The sequence below is a fragment of the Ambystoma mexicanum genome, chromosome 3p (assembly GCF_040938575.1).
Source record: "Ambystoma mexicanum isolate Mex_15411 chromosome 3p, UKY_AmexF1_1, whole genome shotgun sequence".
NCBI classification, from domain to species: domain Eukaryota; kingdom Metazoa; phylum Chordata; class Amphibia; order Caudata; family Ambystomatidae; genus Ambystoma; species Ambystoma mexicanum.
In genome coordinates, this window is record NC_090925.1 from 1,065,615,041 (window position 1) to 1,065,628,295 (window position 13,255).

At 47.0% G+C, this 13,255-nt stretch overlaps 1 long non-coding RNA gene across 1 annotated transcript in view; it reads left to right on the forward strand.

The window, feature by feature from the left end:
* Positions 1-10,175: 10,175 nt before the first annotated feature.
* LOC138579741 (uncharacterized) overlaps positions 10,176-13,255 on the forward strand; it is a 139,098-nt gene continuing 136,018 nt past the window's right edge. The window contains exon 1 of the long non-coding RNA XR_011304129.1: positions 10,176-10,684. This is a non-coding gene — a long non-coding RNA (uncharacterized lncRNA). The remainder of the gene's footprint in view (positions 10,685-13,255) is intronic.

A 13,255-nucleotide genomic window follows, 5' to 3' on the forward strand; every position in this document is an offset into this window, starting at 1 on the left:
CAGTACATCACTAAAATAAAGGAGGATATGGATGTGCTGCAAAAGGAAAAGTCAGAACAGGATACCAGATTTCTGGCCTTGCAGAAGGAACACCAAGAAGGTTTGGACTCCCTACTGCAAAGCCAGAAAAAGCTGGAGCAACAGCTAGACTTCAATAGGGCATGTGCTGAGCAGGTAGTCACCCTGCAAGGCCACCTAGATAGAGTGAAGGAGGAGAGCAATAAACTGATTCTGAAAGACCTGGATACCCAGGCAGAGTTTGATCAGGAGCGCCAGAAAGCTGGTGCCTTCCAAAGGCAAAGGGACGACCTGGCGGCACAAATGCAGGCTCTTAGTCAGGAAAGAGACGCCTTAGGCCAGGAAGTCTGCCATTTAAAAAGAAAAATGGAAGAAAATCACCTGGCCCACCAGGGGCTGGGTGATCTCCAAAAAGAAAACCAGAACTTGGTAGAGCACACCAGAAGGGTGGAAGATGCTCTAGCAAGAAAGGAGCAGGCCAATAGGGACATTGCCCAGGAGGTAAACCTCCTGCAGCAAAGACTGGCCCAGTTCTCCAGGACCAACCAGGAAGCACAGAGGGAGAATGAGGCCCTCTGTCAACACAATGATAGGCTCCAGCAACAGGTAGCGATGCAGGAGAAACTGATAGAGTCGAGTAAGGCCTTAACAGAGGAACTGAAAGCACAAATGCAGGCTCTTGCATTGCAGCAGGGAGCAGGGGCGGATAGAGATGAGGTCCGCTGGGAAAGAGAGATTCCTGACCATAACCGCAGGAGCCCTAACACCAGGGGCCTTCATCTCCCCCAGTCCCTGGACTCTACCATCCCCATGTCCCCTGGCGCACATGAGCACAGGGCCACAGGGATGGCAGATTACTATCCAGCCAGAAGCATGGGGCTCATAGGCCAGTACCATCCAGGAATGGAGGGGTGGGCATCCGGGTATGGGCACCCAAGTACAATACAGTTCAGTGGGGAACCCCAGGAGAGTAGGCCCATTAAGGGCATCCTGAAAACCTCTGCCCAGTTAGGTCAGTGGAGGGGGTACCCATCAAATCCTGGCAGCAAGGAGGAATCTGAAGACTCCTCTGAACTGCGCAGGACACAGGAGACCAGGTCCCCACAGTCTGCCAGCCATTCCCAGGCTCGCAGAATCCGGGAAAACCTGGAAGAACAGACGGGAACCTCTGGGAGCAGTGCCTCTGAGTCCGAGGAAGAATGGACAAGGGTTACCCGAACCAAAAAGGCCAATAAGGCAAAAAGGGCCTTGCTTAAGGACCCCTTCAAGCAGATTAAGGCGATCAGGAGCGTCATCACGCCTTACCATAAGAACGCTAAGTATTCTGTTTGGGAGCACTTAGAGTTGTTTGAACAAATGATGGAGACTTTCCATTTGAAGGACAGCCAAAGCTGTATTCAATATGTAAAGTGGACATTCTCCCCGGAATACTCCAGTTTCTTTGCGGGGCTGGAGGACCAAAATCATTTAAGATGGTCCACATATAAGGCGGCCATCCTGAAACATTTTTCTGTTCACAGAAATCCTCAAGAGGCTCGCAAGGCGGCCTACAATTTGCAATGTGGGGAGGATCAGGCCCCACGAGAATTTGTGCAGGAGTTAAAGCGTGCGTTTGCGCAAACCACCAGAAGGGTGCGCACAGATAGTAGAGAGTTTGTCAATACATTTTTCCATGCCTTGCCCAAATATATAATGACCCAGCTCGTGAGAGATTTTCATGAGAAAAGATCTTTAGACTGGGTCATTGAACAGGCTACCCGGATCTATGAGGTGCAGAAGCCCATAGAAAATAAAAGCAATGCCCAGAAAAACCCCAAAGCCAACAGCACCCCTGCTGCTGTCAAGGTGGCAGAGGTAAAGGTCACCCCCGTTTTGGATCTGGAGATGGGGGGGCCTAAAAACCTACCTGCACCTAATAATGCTAGGCCCAGAAGGTCCTCGGGCCAGTCACAGACAGGGAGCCAGGGAGGCAGCCCCACAAATGGGGTCCCTCGCTCTCCTGACTATGTAAGTCCTCGCTACAAAGGTAACAGACCCATCCTGGGTTATGTGTGGACTCCTCCAGCCCAAGGGGGGGGATCCAGACAAGCACCTAACCCAGGGAACTTCCCTCCAAACTTCCCACAGGAGGGCAGAAATTTACCAAACCCTGGGCAGAACTTTTTCCCCAGATATCCACCCGACTTTCAGCCCCAAAACCATCCATCCTTCTTTCCCCAATTCCCTGAGCCCAGACCACTGAATCCGGGAGAGGGGAGGCCAAGGGTGGAGGGGTACCCAAATCTTCCCAACCCGGGGTATTACCAGAGGAGGGATAGCTACCCTTCCCGGGATCAGCCCAGGGGAGAAAACAGGGCCCCGTATCAGCCTGAGCGGGTTTCCCAGTTAGAGCGCCAGGTTCAAAACATGGCGCGGGATATGGGTGACATACTGAGGGCTCAGCAGAACCCTCAGATCAGCATGCCGGCGCAGAACGCACCCAACTCTGGACCTGGTGCTCCAGAACAATGACGGGGGCAGCACCCCGATAACTCACCGGTTCCCAGGGAGGAGGCACAAGGGGAAGGGGGGTGTAAAGCCTTGGAGGAAGCTTCCTTCCTCACTTGTAAACAGCCCCTAGAAACCCAGGAACCGGAAACAAAATCTCTTGCCCCTGAAAGTCTGCCTCCTAAGGAGCAGAGGGGGGGTAGGAGAAACAAAAGACCCAAACAGACTCAGTTTGGGGAGGAGGTACAGATCTTCCAATTTGAGGGAGAGGGATCCACAGAGGATCCTGGGAAAAGGATCTTCTCCTTCAGAGAGGGGGGAACTCCTCCCAAAGAAAAATGGGTCCCTAGGGATGCAAATCTAGACTGGGGAGATGTGGAGACTGAGCTACCGCCGCCCACCATCTCATCCCAGAACCAACCGCAAGAAAATCCCCTGGTTCAAACCCATCCTGGGGACTGCCTCCAAAAAGGGGGGGGCGGCCCAGAACCGGAGCCAGGGGAACCCACAATGGCTCTGATCTCCAGTTGCCAAATTTTTCTTTCAGATTCCCAAGGCTCTCCACAGAATTCTGTCCAAATTTCTTCTCTTGCAATGTCCAAAACCAGAAAATTAGCCCACCAGTTGTCCAAAAATGTACATTATCTGTGCCCCCTTGAGGAGAAGGAGGGAAGATATTATGCCCCGGTACAAGTACAGGGGCAGGGTACAATCTCGGCACTGGTGGACACTGGATCTCAAGCTACCCTTCTGTCCAGAAGGGCCTTTGATGAACTCAATGCAGGAAGGGGAGAGGATTACCAAATTCCTCTCACCTCTCTTCCGGGACAACTGCAGAACTTTGACGGGAAGGAAATTCCCGTTGAGGGGACTGCAGACTTGGACTTTAAGATCGGGCGACACAAGTTGAAACACCCGGTCATAGTTGTGACCCCAGAGGGCACCCCTTGTTTACTAGGGAATGACCTCCTGAGAAGGTTGTCACCCCTAATAGATTGCGTAAACAAGGTCCTCTGGACCCAGACTAGCCGACCAATAAAATTAAAACAGAGTGTCAACCATATTAGTTTAAACGGCACCTGCCACATGGTTGAACAAAAATCTGACCAAGTAGAATTTCACTTCCAGAACCACCAAATTCCAGACGTGACAGTCATAGCAGTAGGACAACAGACTGGTGATGGGGGGTCCTCTCTATTTCTGAAAATCAACCTTCCTTCCAGTCTAAAGTGGTATTCCACGCTGGAAGGAAACACTTTGAAATTCTATACCAATCCACAATCAGAAAACCCCACTCCTATAGTCCAGAAAGATGTGAAATCAGCTCAAAGCCTGGCTGATATTCAGCAAATTGGAGAGCAGTTGTTCATCCCTGTTCAGTTAAATGATGGGAAGGACTCTGTTCTCGCTCGAGTGTGTGTGAACAACGGTAAGAGCTTCATCAGCGAAGCCATGTTCCGCCAACTCCCAAAAGATCCAGCCATTCCCACCTTCAAACTGATAGACAAATGGGAAATGGACCTGGAAGCACCTGACTCCAAACATCTCCTGCCAAGCAGGTGTATGCTCAAAATCTCCATTGGCAACAAGAGCATAGTCCATAATTGTTGGGTCGTGCGAGACGTCACTGCCGCCTTTTACTTAGGCAGTGACATTCTCAATCGCTTTGCCATTAGTTTGGACCTAATAAACTTCAAAGCTTGGTCCCGATTAGCGGATAATCCCATGGGCTTTGATGATCCAGAAAAAGCATTTAGGTCAGCTCAATTGCTACCTTATGCAGTTGAAATTCAGGTTAAAGAGGAAGTCACCATCCCAGAAAGGACCCGACAATTCTCCCTGGAAGTGAAAGTTAAAAGGGGACAAGAGTTGAAAAACCCTGATGCTTACATACATCTAAATGCTTCTCTCCAACAGCAAGGGTTGGGGGTAAACCCGACTCCATTAGTCAACATAGAACATGACCCCATTCTAATAGAGGTGGATAACAGCGACTTAAAGAGTATTACTCTAGCCGCAGGCACCATTATTGGAATGGCGGTTGATGACCGACATTTCTCCATTGATCTTGTAAATGAACTGTTAGGACCCATCCCCAAGGACTGTTTTGACAGTGACAGTGATGACAACGCAACACCAGACAGGATTTTTACCCGGCATGGGGGGAACTTCCTGGTGTACACTTCCTGCCCCTATGGTAAGGAAGATGTGACCTGTGACTTCAGGAGGGATGAGGTGATTTTCCAGGTCCATGAGGGCTGCCTTTCCCACCTGAAGCCTCCGGTCCAAATCAGCACTCTAACCAGGGACTTCTCCACCCAGCTGGAGGAGGCCGCGGAGATAGCCAAACCAGAAGTCTTTCCAGGCTTCAGGCAGATGGTGGAAGAGAGAGTCAACCTAGCTGATGCCTGTGTGACTCTGGAACAAAAGCAAAAGTTGAAACAAGTTTTCTTGGATTTCCAAGATCTCTTTGCGGTAGACTCATATGACTGTGGTCGCACTGACATCCATACAACAACAATCCCCACGGACCCTGGCATGACTCCTGTGTTTGTGAAGCAATATCGCTTGCCTCTCGCATCAATGGAGTCCCTTACTGAAATAATTAAGAACCTTGAGTCCCGGGGAATAATCCGTCCAGTCCACAGCACCTTCAATAATCCGGTGCTGGGAATATTGAAGCCAAACGGCCAGTGGAGACTCTGCGCTGACCTCAGGGAGCTCAACAAACGGGTCCACACTTCCCGATGGCCTCTTCCCTACATTGACCAAGGGCTGGCCCAGATTCAGGGGTCACAGGTATTCACTGCAATAGACCTGACCAATGGATACTGGACCGTGCCTGTCAGTAGGGAGGACCAATACAAGCTGGCTTTTACCTTTGGGGGCCAGCAGTACACATGGACCCGGACTCCCTTCGGATACCTTAACTCCGGTAATGAGTTCAATATTTTCCTACATAAGGCCATGCCCGACCTGGGTGCGAGGGGTAACCTGGCTTATGTAGATGATGTCCTCATCAAAAGTTCATCTGTGGAGGAACACATAGCGGAGATCCGTTATGTTCTGACACAGTTGAGGGCCGCCGGAGCAAAACTTTCCTTTCAAAAAGCACAGTGGTGTAGAACCCGTGTTAATTTCTTGGGGCATGAGATTACTCCTCAGGGTCTCTGTCCCCAGGAAAAGAAAGTGGAAGCACTTCAGAAACTGAAAGACCCCACAACTCTGCGGGAACTAAGGAGCCTCCTTGGACTGACTAATTACAGCAGAAAGTTCATTGAGGGCTACGCAGAGATCACCAGACCCCTGATTCATCTCCTGAAGGGGGGGGTCAAGTGGGAATGGGGTCCAGAACAAGCCGAGGCAGTAAAACAACTCAAAAGAAGCCTCTCACAAGCGCCTTGCCTAGCTTACCCTGTCAGAAACAAGGAGTTCTTCCTGGAGACGGGGTTCTCTAATACGTGCTTGACGGCAGTATTATACCAAAAGCATGACAAGGTCAATAAAGTAATCTCCTATGCGAGCAAAACTTTATCCTCTGTGGAGGAAAAATTCAACGATTGTGAGAAGGCACTCCTGGCAACGGTGTGGGCATTGAAGAATTACCGCCCGTTTATCCAGGGGGAACACATCATAGTGGAGACTCCACACCAGCCTCTGCAATATCTCCAAAGTGACAGAATCCGGGCCGGAAATGTGAGTAATTCCCGAATTACTTCCTGGATTCTGTCAATGCAAGGCTTTCCTGTGGAGGTCAGATATGGCCAAAACAAGAAGAGTCCCCTCGCGCAAGGTCTGGCTGACTTGCATGATTGTGCCAGAGAAAACTGTCTCGAGGACGAAAGTCTAAAAATAAAGGACAACATGGAGGCATACCTTAATTCCCCCCACAAAGTCTTTGAAGAGGACAAGTGTGAGGGAATGCCCACTGTGTATGTGGATGGATGCTCTTACCATGTCGACAACAACGGGGAGAAAGAACTGGTGGCCGGCGTAGGGAATGCATGGGTGAATGAGTCCCCAGAACCCTCCGCTGGATACAAAATTGGTCCCCGAAGTAGTCAGGTGGCAGAATTGATGGCGGTGCATCAGGCCATCCTCACTGCTGTCCAGCATCAACTCCACGAACTGGTCATAATCACAGATTCGGATTATGTACGGAACGGGTTCGTGGAGCACCTGGTTAATTGGAAGACCAGAGGCATGGTATGTGCTAACAACAAACCCTTGAAACATGGGAAGTTGATCCAAAACATTGATGATCTGGTCACCTCGAATGGGATGACCATCTATTGGAAGAAGATCAAGGGTCATTCCAAAGTAGAGGGACCAGACAAAACTGGAAATGACTTAGCTGATCAGCTGGCCAAAACCGGGGCCATCCAAGGGGATCTAATTGAGATTGAGTCCCTGGTGGGGGAAATCCAGGTCACTGCCATCACTAGGTCCCAGACAAATGCTCACAACGACCTCTCAATTGCACAATGGAGTAAGGAGACCCCTGATGCTGATTTGATTACTGCTCAGAAGGGGGATCCAATAATTGGTAAATTTTACCAGCACCTTGGGGACCCTGAGAACTTTCCCCTGACGGATACCGATTACATTGGGAAAGAGGACCTAAGAGTGTTGATGAAATGTCCAAAAATGTTCAGAATCCAAGACGGGTTGTTGGTAAGGAAATCCAAAGCTGGCCACGATCAGTGGGTGGTTCCTACCTCATTCCGAAGCCTGATGTTAAGTCACGCCCATGATGCGGCCACTGCCGGTCATAGGGGGTTTCACACAACACTGGAAATCTTAAGAGAGGTTGCATACTGGCCACACATGGGCCAGGACCTCAACCAATATTTGAAGGGTTGTCTTGTGTGTGCACAATTTCAGCCATCATCCCTCACGCACCGGGCGCCTTTACAAAAGAGGGGAATGACACTGCCATGGTCAGATTTACAAATCGACTTCGTAGGCCCCGTGATTCGCTCGGCTAGGGGGAATAAGTACATGTTGACCGTGACATGCTTGTTTACCAAGTGGGTGGAATGTCTCCCAGCCCCAAATTGCAAGGCAGAAACTGCAGCGGCCTTGATGATTAACCACATCTTTTCCCGTTTTGGTCTACCTCAAAGGATTGAGTCAGACAGAGGTAGCCACTTCACCAGTGAAGTAATGACAAAGATGTGGGAGATACTGGGGGTCAAAAGGAAGTTGCATATTGCTTACCGGCCAGCTTCTTCTGGGGCAGTAGAGAGATATAACCGAACCATTGTGAGCATATTAAAGAAGTTTGTGGCAGATTCTGGGCCAAGTTGGGATATCCGATTACCTCTGGTCCTAATGGCCATCAGATCTACCCCTTCATCTGCAACCAAAATGTCACCATTTGAGTTGATGACTGGGCGCAAGATGGTGCTTCCTCAGCATTTGCTCTACAGGACCCAAGAGCAGACACTAATAAATGCCTCCACTACTCATGAGTATGTGGAGAATTTAAGGAAACACCTTCAACATGCTTTTGCTTATGCTCAGCGGAATCTAGAAAGATCAGCTGATAGCATGAAGACCCACTATGACCTGAAAACTTCCAGGAAGGAATATCAGGTGGGAGACCGGGTCTATCTATACAACTTCCAAAGGAACCAGGCCAAGCAGCGCAAATTTTTGCCTACATGGAAGGGACCCTTTGAGATCATCGACAAGATCTCCCCTGTGGCCTACAAAATCCACATCCCCAAAGGTCCTTTGGCAGCGGGGGAAGACAAGTGGGTCCACATAAACCAGTTGAAATGTTGCCATCCCAGGCACACTCTGCAACAACTGGAGGAATCCTCTGGAATCCTAGCGGGTACTGTCTCAGACTAATTCAGTTCCAATCATAAAACATACCACATCTAGTCTCTAAAATATTGTGATTTGCATGAAACTGTCTCTTAGTTATACTGTTTTTTTTTCAAAATAAGAATGTAATGTTTCGTGATGATGAAATGCATATGCTGCCCCACTATCTCAACGGTGGTGGAAAAACGTCTATGAATAGGTATTGCCGCTCTTCCTTTGTCGTCCTAGGAGAAAGAAAACCTGAAGACGGGCCAAGGAGGATGATACGGAGACCGGGAACGAAGATCCAATGGGCCCAGTGGACCGCCCAATATTCCCATCAGGACCGGCGAGGAGAACTGATCGATCAGTACCGGATGGAGGAAAAGATGCTGAACTGTGCCATCTATTGGAAGAAGAGGAGGAAACATCCCAGATCTTGCGAGTCCCATCAGTGAAACTGAATGGCCATCGCAAGAGGGGGGCTTGTGGGATGTATTTACCCATGCATCCTAGCCCTACCTCAAAACTGTGCAGTACTGACATGAAAACATCATGATGGCCAGAGCTTCCCAGAAAATGCACAGGGAAATGCAGGAAGAATAGGCTGCCACCCATTTTTGCCGATGTTATGGGCACAGAAGGACACTGCCTAAAACCACCATTGGACTACCCGCACAGTAGTCTGAAACCATTGGGAATGGCAATGCTGATTGCCAAATGCAACCTAGAATTGTGGGGAATTCATTTCTTAAATCCCAAAAATGGGTGCAGTACCAGTACTCACCACTATCCAAAAGCCGGCGTTTTAAAACCACTCTGTTTCCCTGAAGGCAAGTCAAAATGCCTATTTTCAAACCTTGCAACATGTGCAAAATATTCACTGAACACCAGCAGACATTTGGCAGAATGGAGTTTTGTGTGCCTACAAAATCTGGGAAATGAAGAGCCCAAAAACAATGCTTATAACAAAAATGCTATGGAGTCAGCAGCTTAAGCCTAACTGCAACTGGATTTAAAACCACCAAAATCGAAAATGTTAAATTAAATGAGTGACCTATGTTTGGTGTCACATGCCTTTGTAACTGTTGAAATGTCATAGTTTTGCACTTAGAATCAGCATTCTAGCTGCATGTGTAAAATTACAAGTTATTTTAAAAGCAACAAAAAGTTAGCTGAAGGTCTGGCTTAAGGAACTTGATTTTGCCTAGCAACGGATCCCATCAGCAGTGAAACTTGAGTCACCACTGTGTTCCCAGGCCAACCTTCCTTTTGCTGCCCAGGCTAAGGATATGCCATCTATCTGATAATTGAATTATCTGTGCTCTGCAAGAGGGTGAACAAAGCCCTCTTCACTCAGGCAAAGGTTTTTATTACCGCAGTCGTAAATTGTAGCTTCCTCTTGGCAGGAGCTGGGAGGAGCACTGCCTGTGAGAGCAAGCTGGCTTGGCAGAACTGGAAAGAACCAGAAATTCAACCTTGTGCTGAGGGTAAACCACACCCCTTTGGAGCCAGAACATAACTTTAAAAAGATGAATAACTCATAGAGCGGACATGTGAAAATTTTATAAATGATACCATAATTCTTGTGATTTTTCTGCCCACAGTTTAAGACGTGGTAGGAACCGGTGGTATGTTCAGGGGGGTTTTAGCGGAAAAGTGGATATTACTCTAAATGTGTGCATGTTAAAAATCTGAAACTTCATCAGTTAATGTCCCTACCCCCTGCACACATGTATGTAAAGTTGGGTCCATGTCGGAAATTGAAAAAGCAGTTAAAAAGTGAAATATGTGCCAGTTCTGAATGCAAGCTCCCAGGAAGAGCAGAGTTTGAACAGGGGATACCTCCTGTAATGCATGATGGGTGCATATGATTTTAAAACAATATGTACCTCTGCAAATATGTATTTGTTTCAAATCTAGATTTGTGTGTAAGTTGACAGGAGGAGTGGACTTTCTGCAGGCTGTAAAATGACATCAATCTGACTCACAGTTCATTCCCCCAATCAAGTAAGAAATGGAAGTTTGACCAATTAGAAGTTGAGAGAGAGGTAGGGTCAGTGATGCTAGAACACACCCACATTCTAAACACATAAAAGCAGACAGACAGGACAGATAGGGGCATTCATTTTTCATCTGCCGCTGGAAGCCCTGCCGGAAAAATCCATACTTACCTCCATCAACCTCCAGAGAGCCAAACTAGAGACTTCAATCTATCCAGAGCAGAGAGACCCAAAGAACCGGTGCCTAGCAGAGACCAGACCCCTGTGAGCAGTTCCAGAGGCCAGGCGCTGTGAGCAGAACCCGGAAAGACCTGACCAGACTGAAGTCCGTGACCAAGTCGCTTTCCTGTTCAAAATCTCTTGTGAGTACTTAGCAAAACTCAGAACACATCTCTTAGTTTAAATTCATCTAATTCAATCTATTTAACCTAAGTAGAACTGCCTCCTAGCTGTCACCTGTCATTCTAGCTGCAAAAAATTTGTCACTTGTCATTTTGAAAAAGTGTGCGTTTAAAATTTACAAAACCAAAAACGACCTTTACTAAATTACTCATATCTCCGCAACCGTTTGGGCTAGAGACTTGCAATAACTTTCATTTGGAAGCTGAGATCCCAGGCTTTTCTAGGACCCCAAAACGGTAGAGATAGTCCTTGCGGTTCCTTTGTAATAGCGCTCGGCGCATCCGCGAATTTTACCGCGATTTGCAAATTTCTTCACGTGTAAAAAGACAGCAGTTTTGCCTTCCATTTGCCAGAAGTTCGTTTAACCTGCTAACTATCCCTGCATCATTGCTAGTGTGAGCCTGGACTAATATTAACTAGATACCACTCACCCTGAACCTCTATAAGGGAATTAAAAGCAAATTTAGCATATTTCTCATTCATTGCCAGCACATATCCAAGCATTGCCTGTGTTTTCAAAACTCCTATCTGTTTTCTGTTGTCTAAGCTTGCTGGATTGAACTGAATTACCGTTGATTGCATTTCTGAGGACTGTGTGTTTTCCTTCCATTTCCTTGCATTGCATAAAGAGGGGGGGAGGGAATAGCCCGAGAAAAGTGATTACATTGTCTGGTTGAATCATATTGCGTATTTTCTGTACTGCATTCATTGAATATTGCATCCACCTGAGCTTACATAAAGCATCCTCTACCACATTATACTTTTGTTCCTATTTACCAGTGTGTTACCTTATCCATTCATGTCAACTCATTAGTGATTATAAGAAGAGTGCTAGTGCCAGATTCTCCGTTGTTGATCTTTATCATATCAGATTAAGTGTGCTATTCAATTATTAATTTATTATAAAGTGGGATATATATACCTATTGTTTAAATTATCAAATAAACCTTTTAACTTGCAAAACAGAACTACTTCTTGGCTCAGTGGGGTCAGGGGGATTCCAAGAGAGGGGTGTTATATAAGGGTAGTCATCCAGAACGCATGAACTGGACCTAAAGATATATCAATAAGGGTTTTCATTCAGTCTTCTAGACTAGGCGTTAACTTAGCTGTAGTGCTGAATTGAATCCTCTTACACTAATCACATGTTTAACTTCACGCGTACCCCTGTCATACACGTACCCTGGCTAATCTTATGTAAAACTTCCCGCTTACCCCTGATATGCACGTTACCCGCTTTGCGTTCCTTGTTTGGCAGCCCTATCAACTGGTCCAGGGTTAGCCCAGCCCTTTGCGATGATTTAGCGATTTTGCAGGGTCGCTGCTGCAGGGTCGCTGCGATACTCTGCGCCAAGTCTGGTTTGGGAGCCTAAAATCCATGAATACGCTGTGCGCGGAAATCGGTTTTGGCGCACGCGCCTGGCGCAGACAATCGCACGCGGACACTCTACTCCAGCCGCTTGCGACACTTTTCTGCGAAAATCTATGAATTACCCTGTAAATCTGCATGAATAGGTTGAGGAGGTTCGACAAGGATGGGTCTTAATTCCAATACTGTAAAATAAGGATACGTTCTAGGTCATGATTAAGGTGCATTGGCAAAGCCATGTGTGTGCTACAGTTGTGGAATAACACATGGGTGAGTTGCACTGCCAGAACTGTTTTTATAGGGACATTGCATTTGAAGTTGTGGTGGGCATTTGATGGCAGCATCTGCACTTGTTTTTTTTAGTCTAAACAACAAAAAAATGTGTGTCTGTAAAACACATATACATAACTATAAGAGTAAATGTTACAAACAATATTCAAAGAAGAGGACCGATATGTACTTCCATGCCGTACAGTTTTCCATTCTTTAAGTTGCATAGTATTGAGATGACAACAACATTAATGCAACCACGTTATTTATAATAGTCATTGAGAACTTACCAAGAAAGGGCGAAACACAAACTATAGACAGACACAGGGGGATCTGAGATAGTGACACAGGAAGGGTAGAAGGAGCAACAGGATTATACTTAAGTATAATTATATAGTAATGGTGGAGCTTGGCAACAAAAAAAAATAACAAATACGTTTCATTTTAGTTAATGCATTAAGAAAAGTGTCAGAGAGGTTGCCAAAACATTTGTAAGTCTATGATAATTGCATAAAAAATTCTACCACATTTTGTATGTAATTTTATTGAATTGCTTATAATTAGATGTTATGATATGATATGATAGTTTATTTATAAAGCGCCTATACACAATGGGCCTCATTACACGTTAGGCGGTAAAAAATGCGATTTACCGGCATGGCGCTATTAGCGTGTCCGCCCTCGCAGGAGACCGCTAATAGCGTTCCATTACGAGTAAGGGGACACGCGCATAGGGCCATGCCGATAAATGACCTTACTGCCATTGCGCAAAAGCACCTTTCCGGCTCCGACCAAAGTGCTGATAGCACCTCCGCCCTCATGCTGCATGCTATTAGCGGTCACCGCTATTAGCGGTCACTGCTATTAGCGGTCACCGTAAAACACCGGAACC